Source organism: Heloderma suspectum, chromosome 6, assembly GCF_057233095.1.
Source record: "Heloderma suspectum isolate Gila_16-S chromosome 6, 16-S_ref, whole genome shotgun sequence".
Lineage (NCBI taxonomy): Eukaryota > Metazoa > Chordata > Lepidosauria > Squamata > Helodermatidae > Heloderma > Heloderma suspectum.
The window spans coordinates 51,627,572-51,649,130 of NC_139463.1; positions in this window are offsets into that span (position 1 = coordinate 51,627,572).

Here is a 21,559-nt window from a genome sequence, read left to right on the forward strand (position 1 = left end):
TGGGGTTGGGTTAAGTTTAGGGGTTGGGTTTCGGTTCTGGTTTGGGTTCGGGTTAGCAATAGGCGTAGTGTTGGCGTTGGGGTCAGAGTTCAGGTTCATGTTAGGTTTAGGTTTACGTTTAGGGTTAGGGTGAGGGTGAGCGTGAGTTTTGGTTTGGGCTTGGGCTTGGGGTTAGGGTTAGGGTTGGGGTTAGGGTTAGGGTTAGGGCTAGGTTTAAGGTTAGGGTTAGGATTAGGGTTGGGGTTGGGGTTGGGGTGAGGGTGAGGTTTAGTGTTGGGGTAGGGTTGGGCTTGGGGTTAGGGTTGGGTTTAGGCTTAGGGTTGGGGTAGGGTTGGGGTAGGGTTAGGTTTAGGTTTAGGTTTCGCGTTAGTGTTAGTGTTCGGATTCGGGTATGTGTTCAGGTTCGGGTTGGGGTTGGTTTGGGGTTAGGGTTAGGTTCGGAGTTTGGGTTGGTGTTGCTGATGGGTTTGGGTTTGGGTTAGGGTTACGGTTGGGGTTGGAATTGGGGTTGGGTTTAGGGTTAGGGTTAGTGTTGGGGATTTGGTTAAGGTTAGGGTTAGGGTTGGGTTTGGGGTTGGAATTGGGGTTGGGGTTATGGTTAGGTTTGGGGGTAGGGTTAGGGTTGGGGTTCGGGTTGGGGTTGGGGTTGGAATTGCCGGTAGGGATAGGGTTGGTGTTGGAGTTGGGGATAGGGTTCGGGTTCGGGTTCGTGTTGGGGTTGGCATTAGATTTCGGGTTCGGGTTTGAGTAAGGTTTAGGGTCAGGGTTAGGGTTGGGGTTGGGGTTGGGATTCGTGTTAGGGTAAGGGTAAGGGTTCTGGTTCGGGTTCAGGATTAGGGTTAGGATTACAGTTAGGTTTAGGTTTGGGGTTGCGGTTGGGTTGGGGTTGGGGTTGGGATTAGGGTTAGGGTTGGGGTTGGAGTTTGGATTAGGGTTAGGGTTGGGGTTAGGATTAGGGTTAGGGTTGGGGTTGGGGTTGGGGTTGGGGTTGGAGTTGGAGTTGGAGTTGGGGTTAGGGTTAGGGTTAGTGTTACACTTACCGTTGGGGTTGCGGTTCAGGTTCGGTTTAGTGTTAGGTTTCTGTTTGGGGTTGGGATTAGGGTTCAGGTTCGGGTGCGGGTGCGGGTGTAGGTTCGAGTGCGGGTTAGGGTTAGGTTTAGGGTTAGGGTTGGGGTTGGGGTTGGGGTTGGCGTTGGGATTCGTGTTAGGGTAATGGTAAGGGTTCTAGGTCGTCTTCTGGTTCACGTTCGGTTTCGAGTTTTTTTCGGGTTCGGGTTCAGTTTCGGTGTCGGGTTAGTGTTGGTGTTAGTGTTAGTGTAAAGGTTTGGGTTTGGTTTGGGGTTAGGTTTAGGGTTGGGGAATGGGTTACCGTTACCGTTACTGTTAGGTTTAGGGTTGGGGTTGGGGTTAGTGTTAGGGTTAGAGTTACAGTTGGGGTTAGGTTTAGGGTTACAGTTAGGGTTGGGGTTGGGGTTGGGGTTCGGTTTAGGGTTAGGTTTCTGGTTGGGGTTGGGGTTAGGGTTCGGGGTCAGGTGCGGGTGCTTGTACGAGTGGGGGTTAGGGTTAAGGTTCGGGTTTGGGTTCGGGTTAGTGTTAGTGTTAGGTTTAGGGTTAGGGTTAGGGTTGGGGTTGGGGTTTGGGTTAGTGTTAGGGTTAGGTTTAGGGATTGGGTTTCGGTTCTGGTTTTGGTTTGGGTTCGGGTTAGCATTAGGCGTAGGGTTGGCGTTGGGGTCAGAGGTCGGGTTCATGTTAGGTTTAGGGTCAGGGTGAGGGTGAGCGTGAGTTTTGGTTTGGGTTTGAGGTTGCAGGTGGGGTTGAGTTAGGGTTAGGGTTCGTGTTCTGGTTCTGGTTCTGGTTTCGGTTAGGGTTTGGGTTAGGGTTAGGGGTAGGGGTAGGGTTGGGTTGGGGTAAGGGTCAGGTTTAGTGTTGGGGTTGGGCTTGGGTTTTGGGTTACTGTTGGGTTTAGGGTTAGGGTTGGGGTGGGGTTAGGTTTGTGGTAGGGTTAGGGTTAGGTTTAGGTTTCAGGTTAGTGTTAGTGTTCGGATTCGGGTACGTGTTCAGGGTCGGGTTGGGTTTTGGTAGGGGTTAGGGATAGGTTCGGGGTTTGGGTTGGTGTTGCTGTTGGGGTTTGGGGTTGGGTTAGGGTTATGGTTGGGGTTGGAATTGGTGTTGGGGTTAGGGTTAGGGTTGGGGATTTGGTTAAGGTTAGGGTTAGGGTTAGGGTTAGGGTTAGGGTTGGGATTGGGGTTGGGGTTATGGTTAGGGTGAGGTTTGGGGGTAGGGTTAGGGTTGGGGTTGGGGTTGGAATTGCCGTTACGGTTAGGGTTGGGGGTGGAGTTGGGGATAGGTTTCCTGTTCGGGTTGGGGTTGGTGTTGGGGTTGGCATTAGATTTCGGGTTCGGGTTCTGTTTCGGGTTCGGGTTTGAGTAAGGGTTAGAGTCAGGGTCAGGGTTAGGGTTGGGGTTGGGGTTGGGATTCGTGTTAGGGTAATGGTAAGGGTTCACGTTCGTGTTCTGGTTCAGGTTCGGTTTCGAGTTTCGGTTCAGGTTCAGTTTCGGGGTCGGGTAAGTGTTGGCATTAGTGTTAGTTATAGTGTTAGTGTAAAGGTTTGGGTTTGGGTTTGGGTTAGGTTTAGGGTTGGGGAAGGGGTTTCCGATACCGTTACTGTTAGGTTTAGGGTTGGGGTTGGGGTTGGGGTTGTGGTTAGGGTCGGGTTCGGGTTCGGGTTTGGGTTAAGGTTTGGGTTAGGATTAGGGTTGGGTTTGGGTTTGGGGTTAGGGTGAGGGTGAGGGTTAGGGATATGATTGGGGGTGGGGTTAGGGTTAGCGTTTGTGTTAGGGTTTGGGATAGGGTTAGGGTTCAGGTTCGGGTTCGGGTTATGCTTGGGCTTGTGCTTGGGGTTAGGGTTAGCTTTAGGTTTGTGGTTAGGGCTAGGGTTGGGGTTGGATTTGGAGTTGGGTTTAGGGTTGGGGTTAGTGTTAGCGTTAGAGTTAGAGTTGGGGTTAGGTTTAGGGTTACAGTTAGGGTTGGGGTTGGGGTTGGGGTTCGATTTAGGGTTAGGTTTCTGGTTGGCGTTGGGGTTAGGGTTCGGGTTCGGGTGCGGGTGCTTGTACGAGTGCGGGTAAGGATTAGAGTTAGGGTTAGTGTTGGGGTTGGGGTTGGGGTTGGGTTAAGTTTAGGGGTTAGGTTTGGGTTAGGTTTAGGGTTGGGGAAGGGGTTACCGTTACCATTACTGTTAGGTTTAGGGTTGGGGTTGGGGTTGTGGTTAGGGTCGGGTTCGGGTTCGGGTTTGGGTTAAGGTTTGGGTTAGGATTAGGGTTGGGTTTGGGTTTGGGGTTAGGGTGAGGGTGAGGGTTAGGGATATGATTGGGGTTGGGGTTAGGGTTAGCGTTTGGGTTAGGGTTAGGGTTTGGGATAGGGTTAGGGTTAGGGATAGGGTTCGGGTTCGGGTTATGCTTGGGCTTGTGCTTGTGCTTGGGGTTAGGGTTAGCTTTAGGTTTGTGGTTAGGGCTAGGGTTGGGGTTGGAGTTAGAGTTGGGTTTAGGGTTGGGGTTAGTGTTAGCGTTAGAGTTAGAGTTGGGGTTAGGTTTAGGGTTACAGTTAGGGTTGGGGTTGGGGTTCGGTTTAGGGTTAGGTTTCTGGTTGGGGTTGGGGTTAGGGTTTGGGTTCGGATGCTTGTACGAGTGCGGGTAAGGATTAGGGTTAGGTTTAGGGTTAGGGTTGGGGTTGGGTTTGGTGTTGGGGTAGGGTTAAGTTTAGGGGTTGGGTTTCGGTTCTGGTTTGGGTTCGGGTTAGCAATAGGCGTAGTGTTGGCGTTGGGGTCAGAGTTCGGGTTCATGTTAGGTTTAGGTTTAGGGTGAGGGTGAGGGTGAGCGTGAGTTTTGGTTTGGGGTTGGGTTTGGGGTTAGGGTTAGGGTTAGGGTTGGGATTAGGTTAGGGTTAGGGCTAGGGTTAAGGTTAGGGTTAGGATTAGGGTTGGGGTTCGGGTGAGGGTGAGGGTGAGGTTTAGTGTTGGGATAGGGTTGGGCTTGGGGTTAGGTTTAGGGTTGGGTTTAGGCTTCGGGTTGGGGTAGGGTTGGGGTAGGGTTAGGGTTAGGTTTAGGTTTCGCCTTAGTGTTAGTGTTCGGATTCGGGTATGTGTTCAGGTTCAGGTTGGGGTTGGGTTGGGGTTAGGGTTAGGTTCGGGGTTTGGGTTGGTGTTGCTGATGGGTTTGGGGTTGGGTTAGGGTTACGGTTGGGGTTGGAATTGGGGTTGGGGTTAGGGTTAGGGTTAGTGTTGGGGATTTGGTTACGGTTAGGGTTAGGGTTGGGGTTCGGGTTGGGGTTGGAATTGCTGGTAGGGATAGGGTTGGTTTTGGAGTTGGGGATAGGGTTCGGGTTCCGGTTCGTGTTGGGGTTGGCATTAGATTTCAGGTTCGGGCCTGTTTCAGGTTCGGGTTTGAGTAAGGGTTAGGGTCAGGGTTAGGGTTGGGGTTGGGGTTGGGATTCGTGTTAGGGTAAGGGTAAGGGTTCTGTTTCGGGTTCTGGTTCAGGGTTAGGGTTAGGATTACAGTTAGGTTTAGGTTTGGGGTTGCGGATGGGTTGGGGTTGGGGTTGGGGTTGGATTAGGGTTAGGGTTAGGGTTAGGGTTGGGGTTGGAGTTTGGATTAGGGTTAGGGTTGGGGTTAGGGTTAGGGTTGGGGTTGGGGTTGGGGTTAGGGTTAGGGTTAGGGTTAGGGTTAGTGTTACAGTTAGCGTTGTGTTGGGTTTCATGTTCGGTTTAGTGTTAGGTTTCTGTTTGGGGTTGGGATTAGGGTTCAGGTTCAGGTGCGGGTGCGGGTGTAGGTTCGAGTGCGGGTTAGGGTTAGGGTTAGTGTTAGGTTTAGGGTTAGGGTTGGGGTTGGGGTTGGGGTTGGGGTTTGCGTTGGGATTTGTGTTAGGGTAATGGTAAGGGTTCTAGTTCGTCTTCTGGTTCTCGTTCGGTTTCGAGTTTTTTTCGAGTTCGGTTTCGGTTTCGGGTTAGTGTTGGTGTTAGTGTTAGTGTAAAGGTTTGGGTTTGGTTTTGGGTTAGGTTTAGGGTTGGGGAAGGGGTTACCGTTACTGTTAGGCTTAGGGTTGGGGTTGCGGTTATTGTTAGGGTTAGAGTTACAGTTGGGGTTAGGTTTAGGGTTACAGTTAGGGTTGGGGTTGGGGTTGGGGTTCAGTTTAGGGTTCGGTTTCTGGTTGGGGTTGGGGTTAGGGTTCAGGGTCTGGTGCGGGTGCGGGTGCTTGTACGAGTGGGGGTTAGGGTTAGGGTTCGGGTTAGTGTTAGGTTTAGGGTTAGGGTTTGGGTTAGGGTTGGGTTTGGGGTTTGGGTTAGTGTTAGGGTTAGGTTTAGGGGTTGGGTTTCGGTTCTGGGTTGGGTTTGGGTTCGGGTTAGCATTACGCGTAGGGTTGGCGTTGGGGTCAGAGGTCGGGTTCATGTTAGGTTTAGGTTTAGGGTTAGGGTGAGGGTGAGGGTGAGCGTGAGTTTTGGTTTGGGTTTGAGGTTGCGGTTGGGGTTGAGTTAGGGTTAGGGTTCGTGTTCTGGTTCTGGTTTGGGTTAGGGTTGGGGTTAGGGGTAGGGGTAGGGTTGGGGTTGGGGTAAGGGTGAGGTTTAGTGTTGGGGTTGGGCTTGGGTTTTTGGTTACTGTTGGGTTTAGGATTAGGGTTGGGGTAGGGTTAGGGTTGTGGTAGGGTTAGGGTTAGGTTTAGGTTTCAGGTTAGTGTTAGTTTTCGGATTTGGGTACGTGTTCAGGTTCGGGTTGGGTTTTGGTAGGGGTTAGGGATAGGTTCGGGGTTTGGGTTGGTGTTGCTGTTGGGGTTTGGGGTTGGGTTAGGGTTATGGTTGGGGTTGGAATTGGTGTTGGGGTTAGGGTTAGGGTTGGGGATTTGGTTAAGGTTAGGGTTAGAGTTGGGGTTGGAATTTGGGTTGGGGTTATGGTTAGGGTGAGGTTTGGGGGTAGGGTTAGGGTTGGGGTTGGGTTTGGAATTGCCGTTACGGTTAGGGTTGGGGGTTGAGTTGGGGATAGGTTTCCTGTTCGGGTTGGTGTTGGGGTTGGCATTAGATTTGGGGTTCGGGTTCTGTTTCGGGTTCGGGTTTGAGTAAGGGTTAGAGTCAGGGTCAGGGTTAGGGTTTGGGGTTGGGTTGGGATTCGTGTTAGGGTAATGGTAAGGGTTCACGTTCGTGTTCTGGTTCAGGTTCGGTTTCGAGTTTGGGTTCGGGTTCGGGTTAGTGTTGGCGTTAGTGTTAGTTTTAGTGTTAGTGTAAAGGTTTGGGTTTGGGTTTGGGTTAGGTTTAGGGTTGGGGAAGGGGTTACCGTTACTGTTAGGTTTAGGGTTGGGGTTGGGGTTGGGGTTGTGTTTAGGGTCGGGTTCGGGTTTGGGTTTGGGTTAAGGTTTGGGTTAGGATTAGGGTTGGGTTTGGGTTTGGGGTTAGGGTGAGGGTTAGGGATATGATTGGGGTTGGGGTTAGGGTTAGCATTTGGGTTAGGGTGTGGGATAGGGTTAGGGTTAGGGGTAGGGTTCGGGTTCGGGTTATGCTTGGGCTTGTGCTTGGGGTTAGGGTTAGCTTTAGGTTTGTGGTTAGGGCTAGGGTTGGGGTTGGAGTTAGAGTTGGGTTTAGGGTTGGGGTTAGTGTTAGCGTTAGATTTAGAGTTGGGGTTAGGTTTAGGGTTACAGTTAGGGTTGGGGTTGGGGTTGGGGTTCGGTTTAGGGTTAGGTTTCTGGTTGGGGTTGGGGTTAGGGTTCGGGTTCAGGTGCGGATGCTTGTACGCGTGCGGGTAAGGATTAGGGTTAGGTTTAGTGTTAGGGTTGGGGTTGGGGTTGGGGTAGGGTTAAGTTTAGGGTTTGGGTTTCGGTTCTGGTTTAGGTTCGGGTTAGCAATAGGCGTAGTGTTGGCGTTGGGGTCAGAGTTCGGGTTCATGTTAGGTTTAGGGTTAGGGTGAGGGTGAGTGTGAGGGTGAGCATGAGTTTTGGTTTGGGTTTGGGGTTGCGGTTGGGCTTGAGTTAGGGTTTGGGTTATGGTTCTGGTTCTGGTTCTGGTTTGGGTTAGGGTTGGGGTTAGGGTTAGGGGTAGGGTTAGGGTTGGGGTTGGGTTTAGGGTGAGTTGTAATGTTGGGGTTGGGGTTTGGGTTACTGTTGGGTTTAGGGTTAGGGTTGGGGTAGGGTTGGGGTAGGGTTAGGTTCGGGGTTTGGGTTGTGGTTACAGTTAGGGTTAGGTTTGGGGTTGCGGTTGGTGTTGGGATTGGGATTAGGGTTAGGGTTAGGGTTAGTGTTGGAGTTGGGTTTACGGTTAGGGTTAGGGTTAGTGTTAGGGGCAGAGTTAGAGTTGGGGTTAGGGTTAGGGTTACAGTTACGGTTGGTGTTGGTGTTGGGGTTCGGTTTAGGGTTAGGTTTCTGGTTGGGGTTGGGGTTAGGGTTCGGGTTCATGTGCGGGTGCGGTTGCAGGTTTGAGTGCAGGTTATGTTTAGGGTTAGGCTTAGGGTTAGTGTTAGGTTTAGGGTTAGGGTTGGGGTTGGGGTTAGCGTTAGCGTTAGGTTTAGGGGTTGGGTTTCGGTTCTGGTTTGGGTTCGGGTTTGGGTTCGGGTTAGCAATAGGTGTAGGGGTGTCGTTTGGGTCAGAGTTTGTGTTCATGTTAGGTTTAGGTTTAGGGTTAGTGTTAGGGTGAGGGTGAGCGTGAGTTGTGGTTCGAGGTTGGGGTTGAGGTTGCGGTTGGGGTTGAGTTAGGGTTAGGTTTGGGGTTCGGGTTCGGGTTCGGATATGGGTTAGGGTTGGGTTTAGGGGTAGGGGTAGCGTTAAGGTCAGGGTAAGGATTAGGGTTGGGTTTAGGTTTAGGGTTGGGGTAGGGTTAGGGTTGTGGTAGGGTTAGGGTTAGGTTTAGGTTTCAGGTTAGTGTTAGTGTTCGGATTCGGGTACGTGTTCAGGTTCGGGTTGGGTTTTGGTAGGGGTTAGGGATAGGTTCGGGGTTTGGGTTGGTGTTGCTGTTGGGGTTTGGGGTTGGGTTAGGGTTATGGTTGGGGTTGGAATTGGTGTTGGGGTTAGGGTTAGGGTGAGGTTTGGGGGTAGGGTTAGGGTTGGGGTTGGGGTTGGAATTGCCGTTAAGGTTAGGGTTGGGGGTGGAGTTGGGGATAGGTTTCCTGTTCGGGTTGGGGTTGGCATTGGGGTTGGCATTAGATTTCGGGTTCGGGTTCTGTTTTGGGTTTGGGTTTGAGTAAGGGTTAGGGTCAGGGTTAGGGTTGGGGTTGGGGTTGGGATTCGTGTTAGGGTAATGGTAAGGGTTCACGTTCGTGTTCTGGTTCAGGTTCGGTTTCGAGTTTGGGTTCAGGTTCGGGTTCGGGTTCTGGTTAGTGTTGGCGTTAGTGTAAAAGTTTGGGTTTGGGTTAGGTTTAGGGTTGGGGAAGGGGTTACTGTTACCGTTACTGTTAGGTTTAGGGATGGGGTCGGGATTGGGGTTGTGGTTAGGGTCGGGTTCGGGTTCCGGTTTGGGTTAAGGTTTGGGTTAGGATTAGGGTTGGGTTTGGGTTTGGGGTTAGGGTGAGGGTTAGGGATATGATTGGGGTTGGGGTTAGGGTTAGCGTTCGGGTTAGGGTTTGGGATAGGGTTCAGGTTCGGGTTCGGGTTATGCTTGGGCTTGTGCTTGGGGTTAGGGTTAGCTTTAGGTTTGTGGTTAGGGCTAGGGTTGGGGTTGGAGTTGGAGTTGGGTTTAGGGTTGGGGTTAGTGTTAGCGTTAGAGTTAGAGTTGGGGTTAGGTTTAGGGTTACAGTTAGGGTTGGGGTTGGGGTTCGATTTAGGGTTAGGTTTCTGGTTGGGGTTGGGGTTAGGGTTTGGGTGCGGGTGCGGGTGCTTGTACGAGTGCAGGTAAGGATTAGGGTTAGGGTTAGTGTTGGGGTTGGGGTTGGTTTAAGTTTAGGGGTTGGGTTTCGGTTCTGGTTTGGGTTCGGGTTAGCAATAGGTGTAGTGTTGGCGTTGGGGTCAGAGTTCGGGTTCATCTTAGGTTTAGGGTGAGGGTGAGCGTGAGTTTTGGTTTGGGCTTGGGGTTAGGGTTAGGGTTAGGGTTGGGGTTAGGTTTAGGGTTAGGGCTAGGTTTAAGGTTAGGGTTAGGATTAGGGTTGGGGTTGGGGTGAGGGTGAGGGTGAGGTTTAGTGTTGGGGTAGGGTTGGGCTTGGGGTTAGGGTTAGGGTTGGGTTTAGGCTTCGGGTTGGGGTAGGGTTAGGTTTAGGTTTAGGTTTCGCGTTAGTGTTAGTGTTCGGATTTGGGTATGTGTTCAGGTTCGGGTTGGGGTTGGGTTGGGGTTAGGGTTAGGTTCGGGGTTTGGGTTGGTGTTGCTGATGGGTTTGGGGTTGGGTTAGGGGTACGGTTGGGGTTGGAATTGGGGTTGGGGTTAGGGTTAGTGTTAGTGTTAGTGTTGGGGATTTGGTTAAGGTTAGGGTTAGGGTTGGGTTTGGGGTTGGAATTGGGGTTGGGGTTATGGTTAGGGTTAGGTTTGGGGGTAGGGTTAGGGTTGGGGTTGGGGTTGGAATTGCTGTTAGGGATAGGGTTGGTGTTGGAGTTGGGGATAGGGTTGGGGTTCGGGTTCATGTTGGGGTTGGCATTAGATTTCGGGTTCGGGCCTGTTTCAGGTTCGGGTTTGAGTAAGGGTTAGGGTCAGGGTTAGGGTTGGGGTTGGGGTTGGGATTCGTGTTAGGGTAAGGGTAAGGGTTCTGGTTCGGGTTCTGGTTCAGGATTAGGGTTAGGATTACAGTTAGGTTTAGGTTTGGGGTTGCGGTTGGGTTGGGGTTGGGGTTGGGGTTGGGATTAGGGTTAGGGTTAGGGTTGGGGTTGGGGTTGGAGTTTGGATTAGGGTTAGGGTTGGGGTTAGGGTTAGGGTTAGGGTTAGGGTTGGGGTTGGAGTTGGAGTTGGGGTTAGGGTTAGTGTTAGTGTTACAGTTAGCGTTGGGGTTGGGGTTCAGGTTCAGTTTAGTGTTAGGTTTCTGTTTGGGGTTGGGAGTAGGGTTCAGGTTCGGGTGCGGGTGCGGGTGTAGGTTCGAGTGCAGGTTAGGGTTAGGGTTAGTGTTAGGTTTAGGGTTAGGGTTGGGGTTGGCGTTGGGATTCGTGTTAGGGTAATGGTAAGGGTTCTAGTTCGTCTTCTGGTTCACATTCGGTTTCGAGTTTTTTTCGGGTTCGGGTTCGGTTTCGGGTTAGTGTTGGTGTTAGTGTTAGTGTAAAGGTTTGGGTTTGGTTTTGGGTTAGGTTTAGGGTTGGGGAAGGGGTTACCGTTACCGTTACTGCTAGGCTTAGCGTTGGCGTTGGGGTTGGGGTTGGGGTCAGTGTTAGGGTTAGAGTTACAGTTGGGGTTAGGTTTAGGGTTACAGTTAGGGTTGGGGTTGGGGTTAGGGGTAGGGGTAGGGTTGGGGTTGGGGTAAGGGTGAGGTTTAGTGTTGGGGTTGGGCTTGGGTTTTGGGTTACTGTTGGGTTTAGGGTTAGGGTTGGGGTAGGGTTAGGGTTGGGGTTGGGGTTGGGGTTGGGATTCGTGTTAGGGTAATGGTAAGGGTTCTAGTTCGTCTTCTGGTTCACGTTCGGTTTCGAGTTTTTTCGGGTTCGGTTTCGGTTTCGGGTTAGTGTTGGTGTTAGTGTAAAGGTTTGGGTTTGGGTTAGGTTTAGGGTTGGGGAAGGGGTTACTGTTACCGTTACTGTTAGGTTTAGGGATGGGGTCGGGATTGGGGTTGTGGTTAGGGTCGGGTTCGGGTTCCGGTTTGGGTTAAGGTTTGGGTTAGGATTAGGGTTGGGTTTGGGTTTGGGGTTAGGGTGAGGGTTAGGGATATGATTGGGGTTGGGGTTAGGGTTAGCATTCGGGTTAGGGTTTGGGATAGGGTTCAGGTTCGGGTTCGGGTTATGCTTGGGCTTGTGCTTGGGGTTAGGGTTAGCTTTAGGTTTGTGGTTAGGGCTAGGGTTGGGGTTGGAGTTGGAGTTGGGTTTAGGGTTGGGGTTAGTGTTAGCGTTAGAGTTAGAGTTGGGGTTAGGTTTAGGGTTACAGTTAGGGTTGGGGTTGGTGTTCGATTTAGGGTTAGGTTTCTGGTTGGGGTTGGGGTTAGGGTTAGGGTTCGGGTTCGGGTGCGGGTGCTTGCACGAGTGCGGGTAAGGATTAGGGTTAGGGTTAGTGTTGGGGTTGTGGTTGGGGTTGGGTTAAGTTTAGGGGTTGGGTTTCGGTTCTGGTTTGGGTTCGGGTTAGCAATAGGCGTAGTGTTGGCGTTGGGGTCAGAGTTCGGGTTCATGTTAGGTTTAGGTTTAGGGTTAGGGTGAGGGTGAGGGTGAGCGTGAGTTTTGGTTTGGGCTTGGGCTTGGGCTTGGGGTTAGGGTTAAGGTTGGGGTTAGGGTTAGGGTTAGGGTTAGGGCTAGGTTTAAGGTTAGGGTTAGGATTAGGGTTGGGGTTGGGGCTGGGGTGAGGGTGAGGTTTAGTGTTGGGGTAGGTTTGGGGTAGGATTGGGCTTTGGGTTAGGGTTAGGGTTGGGTTTAGGCTTAAGGTTGGGGTAGGGTTGGGGTTGGGGTTGGGATTCGTGTTAGGGTAAGGGTTCTGGTTCGGGTTCTGGTTCAGGATTAGGGTTAGGATTACAGTTAGGTTTAGGTTTGGGGTTGCGGTTGGGTTGGGGTTGGGGTTGGGATTAGGGTTAGGGTTAAGGTTAGGGTTGGGGTTGGAGTTTGGATTAGGGTTGGGGTTAGGGTTAGGGTTAGGGTTAGGGTTAGGGTTGGGGTTGGGGTTGGGGTTGGAGTTGGAGTTGGGGTTAGGGTTAGGGTTAGGGTTACAGTTAGCGTTGGGGTTGGGGTTCAGGTTTGGTTTCGTGTTAGGTTTCTGTTTGGGGTTGGGATTAGGGTTCAGGTTCGGGTGCGGGTGCGGGTGTAGGTTCGAGTGCAGGTTAGGGTTAGGGTTAGTGTTAGTGTTGGGGTTGGCATTAGATTTCGGGTCCGGGCCTGTTTCAGGTTCGGGTTTGAGTAAGGGTTAGGGTCAGGGTTAGGGTTGGTGTTGGGGTTGGGATTCGTGTTAGGGTAAGGGTAAGGGTTCTGGTTCGGGTTCAGGATTAGGGTTAGGATTACAGTTAGGTTTAGGTTTGGGGTTGCGGTTGGGTTGGGGTTGGGATTAGGGTTAGGGTTGGGGCTGGGTTGGGGTTGGGATTAGGGTTAGGGTTAGGGTTGGGGTTGGAGTTTGGATTAGGGTTAGGGTTGGGGTTAGGATTAGGGTTGGGGTTGGGGTTGGAGTTGGAGTTGGGGTTAGGGTTAGGGTTAGTGTTACAGTTAGCGTTGGGGTTGGGGTTCAGGTTCGGTTTAGTGTTAGGTTTCTGGTTGGGGTTGGGGTTAGGGTTCGGGGTCAGGTGCGGGTGCTTGTACGAGTGCGGGTTAGGGTTAGGGTTAGGGTTAGGGTTAGTGTTAGGTTTAGGGTTAGGGTTGGGGTTGGCGTTGGGATTCGTGTTAGGGTAATGGTAAGGGTTCTAGTTCGTCTTCTGGTTCACGTTCGGTTTCGAGTTTTTTTTGGGTTCGGGTTCGGTTTCGGTGTCGGGTTAGTGTTGGTGTTAGTGTTAGTGTAAAGGTTTGGGTTTGGTTTGGGGTTAGGTTTAGGGTTGGGGAATGGGTTACCGTTACCGTTACTGTTAGGCTTAGTGTTGGGGTTGGGGTTAGTGTTAGGGTTAGAGTTACAGTTGGGGTTAGGTTTAGGGTTACAGTTAGGGTTGGGGTTGGGGTTGGGGTTCGGTTTAGGGTTAGGTTTCTGGTTGGGGTTGGGGTTAGGGTTCGGGGTCAGGTGCGGGTGCTTGTACGAGTGGGGGTTAGGGTTCGGGTTTGGGTTCGGGTTAGTGTTAGTGTTAGGTTTAGGGTTAGGGTTGGGGTTGGGGTTTGGGTTAGTGTTAGGGTTAGGTTTAGGGATTGGGTTTCGGTTCTGGTTTTGGTTTGGGTTCGGGTTAGCATTAGGCGTAGGGTTGGCGTTGGGGTCAGAGGTCGGGTTCATGTTAGGTTTAGGGTGAGGGTGAGGGTGAGAGTGAGCGTGAGTTTTGGTTTGGGTTTGAGGTTGCGGTTGGGGTTGAGTTAGGGTTAGGGTTCGTGTTCTGGTTCTGGTTCTGGTTTGGGTTAGGGTTGGGGTTAGGGGTAGGGGTAAGGTTGGGGTTGGGGTAAGGGTGAGGTTTAGTGTTGGGGTAGGGCTTGGGTTTTGGGTTACTGTTGGGTTTAGGGTTAGGGTTGGGGTAGGGTTAGGTTTGTGGTAGGGTTAGGGTTAGGTTTAGGTTTCAGGTTAGTGTTAGTGTTCGGATTCGGGTACGTGTTCAGGGTCGGGTTGGGTTTTGGTAGGGGTTAGGGATAGGTTCGGGGTTTGGGTTGGTGTTGCTGTTGGGGTTTGGGGTTGGGTTAGGGTTATGGTTGGGTTTGGAATTGGTGTTGGGGTTAGGGTTAGGGTTGGGGATTTGGTTAGGGTTAGGGTTAGGGTTGGGGTTGGAATTGGGGTTGGGGTTATGGTTAGGGTGAGGTTTGGGGGTAGGGTTAGGGTTGGGGTTGGGGTTGGAATTGCCATTACGGTTAGGGTTGGGGGTGGAGTTGGGATAGGTTTCCTGTTACGGGTTGTGGTTGGTGTTGTGGTTGGCATTAGATTTCGGGTTCGGGTTCTGTTTCGGGTTTGGGTTTGAGTAAGGGTCAGGGTTAGTGTTAGGGTTAGGGTTGGGGTTGGGTTTGGGGTTGGCGTTGGGATTCGTGTTAGGGTAATGGTAAGGGTTCTAGTTCGTGTTCTGGTTCACGTTCGGTTTCGAGTTTGGTTTCGGGTTCGGTTTCGGTTTTGGGTTAGTGTTGGTGTTAGTGTTAGTGTAAAGGTTTGGGTTTGTTTTTGGGTTAGGTTTAGCGTTGGGGAAGAGGTTACCGTTACCGTTACTGTTAGGTTTAGGGTTGGGGTTGGGGTTGGGGTCAGAGTTCGGGTTCATGTTAGGTTTAGGTTTAGTTTTAGGGTTAGGGTTAGGGTGAGCGTGAGCGTGAGTTTTGGTTTGGGGTTGGGGTTGGGCTTGGTGTTAGGGTTAGGGTTGGGGTTAGGGTTAGGGTTGGGGTTAGGGTTAGGGGTAGGGTTAAGGTTAGGGTTAGGATTAGGGTTGTGGTTGTAGTTGGGGTGAGGGTGAGGTTTAGTGTTGGGGTGGGGTTGGGCTTGGGTTAGGGTTAGGGTTGGGTTTAGGCTTAGGGTTGGGGTAGGGTTAGGGTTAGGTTTCGGTTTCGCGTTAGTGTTAGTGTTCGGATTTGGGTATGTGTTGAGGTTTGGTTGGGTTTGGGTTGGGGTTAGGGTTAGGTTCGGGGTTTGGGTTGGTGTTGCTGTTGGGTTTGGGGTTGGGTTAGGGTTACGGTTGGGGTTGGAATTGGGGTTGGGTTTAGGGTTAGTGTTGGGCATTTGGTTACGGTTAGGGTTAGGGTTGGGGTTTGGGTTGGAATTGGGGTTGGGGTTATGGTTAGGATTAGGTTTGGGGGTAGGGTTAGGGTTGGGGCTAGGGTTAGGGTTGGGGTTGGAATTGCCGTTAGGTTTAGGGTTTGGGTTGGGGTTGGAGTTGGGGATAGGGTTCGGGTTCTGTTTCAGGTTCGGGTTTGAGTAAGGTTTAGGGTCAGGGTCGGGGTTAGGGTTGGGGTTTGGGTTGGGGTTGGGAGTCGTGTTAGGGTAAGGGTAAGGGTTCTGGTTCGGGTTCTGGTTCAGGATTAGGGTTAGGGTTACACTTAGGTTTAGGTTTGGGGTTGCGGTTGGGTTGCTGGTGGGTTTGGGATTTGGATTAGGGTTAGGGTTAGGGTTGGGGTTGGAGTTTGGATTAGGGTTAGGGTTGGGGTTAGGGTTAGGGTTAGGGTTATGGTTGGAGTTGGAGTTGGGGTTAGGTTTAGGGTTAGTATTAGGGTTAGAGTTAGAGTTGGGGTTAGGGTTTGTGTTACAGTTAGCGTTGGGATTGGGGTTGGGGTTCAGGTTCGGTTTAGGGTTAGGTTTCTGGTTGGGGTTGGGATTAGGGTTCGGGTTCGGGTGCGGGTGCAGGTTCCTGTGCGGGTTAGGGTTAGGGTTAGGGTGAGGGTTGGGGTTGGGGTTGGGATTCGTGTTAGGGTAATGGGAAGGGTTCTAGTTCGTGTTCTGGTTCACGTTCGGTTTCGAGTTTGGTTTCGGGTTCGGTTTCGGTTTCAGTTTCGGGTTAGTGTTGGTGTATTGTTAGCGTAAAGGTTTGGGTTTGGTTTTGGGTTAGGTTTAGGGTTGGGGAAGGGGTTACCGTTACTGTTAAGTTTAGGGTTGGGGTTGGAGTTCGGTTTAGGGTTAGGTTTCTGGTTGGGGTTGGGGTTAGGGTTTGGGGTCAGGTGCGGGTGCTTGTACGAGTGTGGGTTAGGGTTCGGGTTCGGGTTCGGGTTTGGGTTCGGGTTCGGTTTAGTGTTAGGTTTAGTCTTAGGGTTAGGGTTGGGGTTGGGGTTGGGGTTAGTGTTACTGTTTAGGTGTTTAGGTTTAGGGGTTGGGTTTCGGTTCTCGTCTGGGTTCGGGTTCGGGTTAGCATTAGGCATAGGGTTGGCGTTGGGGTCAGAGGTCAGGTTCATGTTAGGTATAGGTTTAGGTTTAGGGTTAGGGTTAGTGTGAGTGTAAGGGTGAGGGTGAGCGTGAGTTTTGGTTTGGGTTTTGGGTTGCGGTTGGGCTTCAGTTAGGGTTTGGGTTCTAGTTTTGGTTTGGGTTAGGGTTGGGGTTAGGGGTAGGGGTAGGGTTAGGGTTGGGGTTGGGGCAAGGGTGAGTTGTAGTGTTGGGGTTGGGCTTGGGCTTGGGGTTTGGGTTACTGTTGGGTTTAGGGTTAGGGTTGGGGTTGGGTTGGGGTAGGGTTAGGTTTAGGTTTCGGGTTAGTCTTAGTGTTCGGATTCGCATATGTGTTCAGGTTCGGGTTGGGGTTGGGTTGGGGTTAGGGTTTGGTTTGGGGTTTGGGTTGTGGTTACAGTTAGGGTTAGGTTTGGGGTTGCGGTTGGGGTTGGGATTGGGATTAGTGTTAGGGTTAGGGTTGGTGTTGGAGTTGGGTTTACGGTTAGGCTTAGGGTTAGTGTGAGGGTGAGGGTGAGCATGAGTTTTGGTTTGGGTTTGGGGTTGCGGTTGGGCTTGAGTTAGGGTTTGGGTTCTGGTTCTGGTTCTGGTTTGGGTTAGGGTTGGGGTTAGGGTTAGGGGTAGGGTTAGGGTTGGGGTTGGGTTTAGGGTGAGTTGTAGTGTTGGGGTTGGGGTTGGGCTTGGGGTTTGGGTTACTGTTGGGTTTAGGGTTAAGGTTGGGGTAGGGTTGGGGTAGGGTTAGGGTTAGGTTTAGGTTTCGGGTTAGTCTTAGTGTTCGGATTCGCATATGTGTTCAGGTTCGGGTTGGGTTGGGGTTAGGGTTAGGTTCGGGGTTTGGGTTGTGGTTACAGTTAGGGTTAGGTTTGGGGTTGCGGTTGGTGTTGGGATTGGGATTAGGGTTAGGGTTAGGGTTGGTGTTGGAGTTGGGTTTACGGTTAGGGTTAGGGTTAGTGTTAGGGGTAGAGTTAGAGTTGGGGTTAGGGTTAGGGTTACAGTTACAGTTGGTGTTGGGGTTGGGGTTGGGGTTCGGTTTAGGGGTAGGTTTCTGGTTGGGGTTGGGGTTAGGGTTCGGGTTCATGTGCGGGTGCGGGTGCGGGTGCAGGTTTGAGTGCAGGTTATGTTTAGGGTTAGGGTTAGTGTTAGGTTTAGGGTTAGGGTTGGGGTTGTGGTTGGGGTTGGGGTTAGCGTTAGGTTTAGGGTTTGGGTTTCGGTTCTGGTTTGGGTTCGGGTTTGGGTTCGGGTTAGCAATAGGTGTTGGGGTGTCGTTTGGGTCAGAGTTTGTGTTCATGTTAGGTTTAGGTTTAGGTTTAGGGTTAGCGTTAGGGTGAGGGTGAGGGTGAGCGTGAGTTTTGGTTTGAGGTTGAGGTTGGGGTTGCGGTTGGGGTTGAGTTAGGGTTAGGTTTGGGGTTCGGGTTCGGGTTCGGATATGGGTTAGGGTTGGGTTTAGGGGTAGGGGTAGGGTTAAGGTCAGGGTTAGGATTAGGGTTGGGTTTAGGTTTAGGCTTGGGGTAGGGTTAGGGTTGTGGTAGGGTTAGGGTTAGGTTTAGGTTTCAGTTTAGTGTTAGTGTTCAGATTCGGGTACGTGTTCAGGGTCGGGTTGGGTTTTTGTAGGGGTTAGGGATAGGTTCGGGGTTTGGGTTGGTGTTGCTGTTGGGGTTTGGGGTTGGGTTAGGGTTATGGTTGGGGTTGGAATTGGTGTTGGGGTTAGGGTTAGGGTTGGGGATTTGGATAAGTCTAGGGTTAGGGATAGGGTTGGGGTTGGGGTTGGAATTGGGGTTGTGGTTATGGTTAGGGTGAGGTTTGGGGGTAGGGTTAGGGTTGGGGTTGGGGTTGGAATTGCCGTTAAGGTTAGGGTTGGGGGTGGAGTTGGGGATAGGTTTCCTGTTCGGGTTGGGGTTGGCGTTGGGTTTGGCATTAGATTTCGGGTTCGGGTTCTGTTTCGGGTTCGGATTTGAGTAAGGGTTATAGTCAGGGTTAGGGTTGGGGTTGGGGTTGGGATTCGTGTTAGGGTAATGGTAAGGGTTCACGTTCGTGTTCTGGTTCAGGTTCGGTTTCGAGTTTGGGTTCAGGTTCGGGTTCGGGTTAGTGTTGGCCTTAGTGTTTGTTTTAGTGTTAGTGCAAAGGTTTGGGTTTTGGTTGGGGTTAGGTTTAGGGTTGGGGAAGGGGTTACCGTTACCGTTACTGTTAGGTTTAGGGTTGGGGTTGGGATTGGGGTTGTGGTTAGGGTTGGGTTTGGGTTCCGGTTTGGGTTAAGGTTTGGGTTAGGATTAGGGTTGGGTTTGGGTTTGGGGTTAGGGTGAGGGTGAGGGTTAGGGATATGATTGGGGTTGGGGTTAGGGTTAGCGTTTGGGTTAGGGTTTGGGATAGGGTTAGGGTTCGGGTTCGGGTTATGCTTGTGCTTGTGCTTGGAGTTAGGGTTAGCTTTAGGTTTGTGGTTAGGGCTAGGGTTGGGGTTGGAGTTGGAGTTGGGTTTAGGGTTGGGGTTAGTGTTAGCGTTAGAGTTAGAGTTGGGGTTAGGTTTAGGGTTACAGTTAGGGTTGGGGTTGGGGTTCGATTTAGGGTTAGGTTTCTGGTTGGGGTTGGGGTTAGGGTTCGGGTTCGGGTGCGGGTGCTTGTACGAGTGCGCGTAAGGATTAGGGTTAGGGTTAGTGTTGGGGTTGTGGTTGGGGTTGGGTTAAGTTTAGGGGTTGGGTTTCGGTTCTGGTTTGGGTTCGGGTTAGCAATAGGCGTAGTGTTGGCGTTGGGGTCAGAGTTCAGGTTCATGTTAGGTTTAGGTTTACGTTTAGGGTTAGGGTGAGGGTGAGCGTGAGTTTTGGTTTGGGCTTGGGCTTGGGGTTAGGGTTAGGGTTGGGGTTAGGGTTAGGGTTAGGGCTAGGTTTAAGGTTAGGGTTAGGATTAGGGTTGGGGTTGGGGTTGGGGTGAGGGTGAGGTTTAGTGTTGGGGTAGGGTTGGGCTTGGGGTTAGGGTTGGGTTTAGGCTTAGGGTTGGGGTAGGGTTGGGGTAGGGTTAGGTTTAGGTTTAGGTTTCGCGTTAGTGTTAGTGTTCGGATTCGGGTATGTGTTCAGGTTCGGGTTGGGGTTGGTTTGGGGTTAGGGTTAGGTTCGGAGTTTGGGTTGGTGTTGCTGATGGGTTTGGGTTTGGGTTAGGGTTACGGTTGGGGTTGGAATTGGGGTTGGGTTTAGGGTTAGGGTTAGTGTTGGGGATTTGGTTAAGGTTAGGGTTAGGGTTGGGTTTGGGGTTGGAATTGGGGTTGGGGTTATGGTTAGGTTTGGGGGTAGGGTTAGGGTTGGGGTTCGGGTTGGGGTTGGGGTTGGAATTGCCGGTAGGGATAGGGTTGGTGTTGGAGTTGGGGATAGGGTTCGGGTTCGGGTTCGTGTTGGGGTTGGCATTAGATTTCGGGTTCGGGTTTGAGTAAGGTTTAGGGTCAGGGTTAGGGTTGGGGTTGGGGTTGGGATTCGTGTTAGGGTAAGGGTAAGGGTTCTGGTTCGGGTTCAGGATTAGGGTTAGGATTACAGTTAGGTTTAGGTTTGGGGTTGCGGTTGGGTTGGGGTTGGGGTTGGGATTAGGGTTAGGGTTGGGGTTGGAGTTTGGATTAGGGTTAGGGTTGGGGTTAGGATTAGGGTTAGGGTTGGGGTTGGGGTTGGGGTTGGGGTTGGAGTTGGAGTTGGAGTTGGGGTTAGGGTTAGGGTTAGTGTTACACTTACCGTTGGGGTTGCGGTTCAGGTTCGGTTTAGTGTTAGGTTTCTGTTTGGGGTTGGGATTAGGGTTCAGGTTCGGGTGCGGGTGCGGGTGTAGGTTCGAGTGCGGGTTAGGGTTAGGTTTAGGGTTAGGGTTGGGGTTGGGGTTGGGGTTGGCGTTGGGATTCGTGTTAGGGTAATGGTAAGGGTTCTAGGTCGTCTTCTGGTTCACGTTCGGTTTCGAGTTTTTTTCGGGTTCGGGTTCAGTTTCGGTGTCGGGTTAGTGTTGGTGTTAGTGTTAGTGTAAAGGTTTGGGTTTGGTTTGGGGTTAGGTTTAGGGTTGGGGAATGGGTTACCGTTACCGTTACTGTTAGGTTTAGGGTTGGGGTTGGGGTTAGTGTTAGGGTTAGAGTTACAGTTGGGGTTAGGTTTAGGGTTACAGTTAGGGTTGGGGTTGGGGTTGGGGTTCGGTTTAGGGTTAGGTTTCTGGTTGGGGTTGGGGTTAGGGTTCGGGGTCAGGTGCGGGTGCTTGTACGAGTGGGGGTTAGGGTTAAGGTTCGGGTTTGGGTTCGGGTTAGTGTTAGTGTTAGGTTTAGGGTTAGGGTTAGGGTTGGGGTTGGGGTTTGGGTTAGTGTTAGGGTTAGGTTTAGGGATTGGGTTTCGGTTCTGGTTTTGGTTTGGGTTCGGGTTAGCATTAGGCGTAGGGTTGGCGTTGGGGTCAGAGGTCGGGTTCATGTTAGGTTTAGGGTCAGGGTGAGGGTGAGCGTGAGTTTTGGTTTGGGTTTGAGGTTGCAGGTGGGGTTGAGTTAGGGTTAGGGTTCGTGTTCTGGTTCTGGTTCTGGTTTCGGTTAGGGTTTGGGTTAGGGTTAGGGGTAGGGGTAGGGTTGGGTTGGGGTAAGGGTCAGGTTTAGTGTTGGGGTTGGGCTTGGGTTTTGGGTTACTGTTGGGTTTAGGGTTAGGGTTGGGGTGGGGTTAGGTTTGTGGTAGGGTTAGGTTTAGGTTTCAGGTTAGTGTTAGTGTTCGGATTCGGGTACGTGTTCAGGGTCGGGTTGGGTTTTGGTAGGGGTTAGGGATAGGTTCGGGGTTTGGGTTGGTGTTGCTGTTGGGGTTTGGGGTTGGGTTAGGGTTATGGTTGGGGTTGGAATTGGTGTTGGGGTTAGGGTTAGGGTTGGGGATTTGGTTAAGGTTAGGGTTAGGGTTAGGGTTAGGGTTAGGGTTGGGATTGGGGTTGGGGTTATGGTTAGGGTGAGGTTTGGGGGTAGGGTTAGGGTTGGGGTTGGGGTTGGAATTGCCGTTACGGTTAGGGTTGGGGGTGGAGTTGGGGATAGGTTTCCTGTTCGGGTTGGGGTTGGTGTTGGGGTTGGCATTAGATTTCGGGTTCGGGTTCTGTTTCGGGTTCGGGTTTGAGTAAGGGTTAGAGTCAGGGTCAGGGTTAGGGTTGGGGTTGGGGTTGGGATTCGTGTTAGGGTAATGGTAAGGGTTCACGTTCGTGTTCTGGTTCAGGTTCGGTTTCGAGTTTCGGTTCAGGTTCAGTTTCGGGGTCGGGTAAGTGTTGGCATTAGTGTTAGTTATAGTGTTAGTGTAAAGGTTTGGGTTTGGGTTTGGGTTAGGTTTAGGGTTGGGGAAGGGGTTTCCGTTACCGTTACTGTTAGGTTTAGGGTTGGGGTTGGGGTTGGGGTTGTGGTTAGGGTCGGGTTCGGGTTCGGGTTTGGGTTAAGGTTTGGGTTAGGATTAGGGTTGGGTTTGGGTTTGGGGTTAGGGTGAGGGTGAGGGTTAGGGATATGATTGGGGGTGGGGTTAGGGTTAGCGTTTGTGTTAGGGTTTGGGATAGGGTTAGGGTTCAGGTTCGGGTTCGGGTTATGCTTGGGCTTGTGCTTGGGGTTAGGGTTAGCTTTAGGTTTGTGGTTAGGGCTAGGGTTGGGGTTGGATTTGGAGTTGGGTTTAGGGTTGGGGTTAGTGTTAGCGTTAGAGTTAGAGTTGGGGTTAGGTTTAGGGTTACAGTTAGGGTTGGGGTTGGGGTTGGGGTTCGATTTAGGGTTAGGTTTCTGGTTGGCGTTGGGGTTAGGGTTCGGGTTCGGGTGCGGGTGCTTGTACGAGTGCGGGTAAGGATTAGAGTTAGGGTTAGTGTTGGGGTTGGGGTTGGGGTTGGGTTAAGTTTAGGGGTTAGGTTTGGGTTAGGTTTAGGGTTGGGGAAGGGGTTACCGTTACCATTACTGTTAGGTTTAGGGTTGGGGTTGGGGTTGTGGTTAGGGTCGGGTTCGGGTTCGGGTTTGGGTTAAGGTTTGGGTTAGGATTAGGGTTGGGTTTGGGTTTGGGGTTAGGGTGAGGGTGAGGGTTAGGGATATGATTGGGGTTG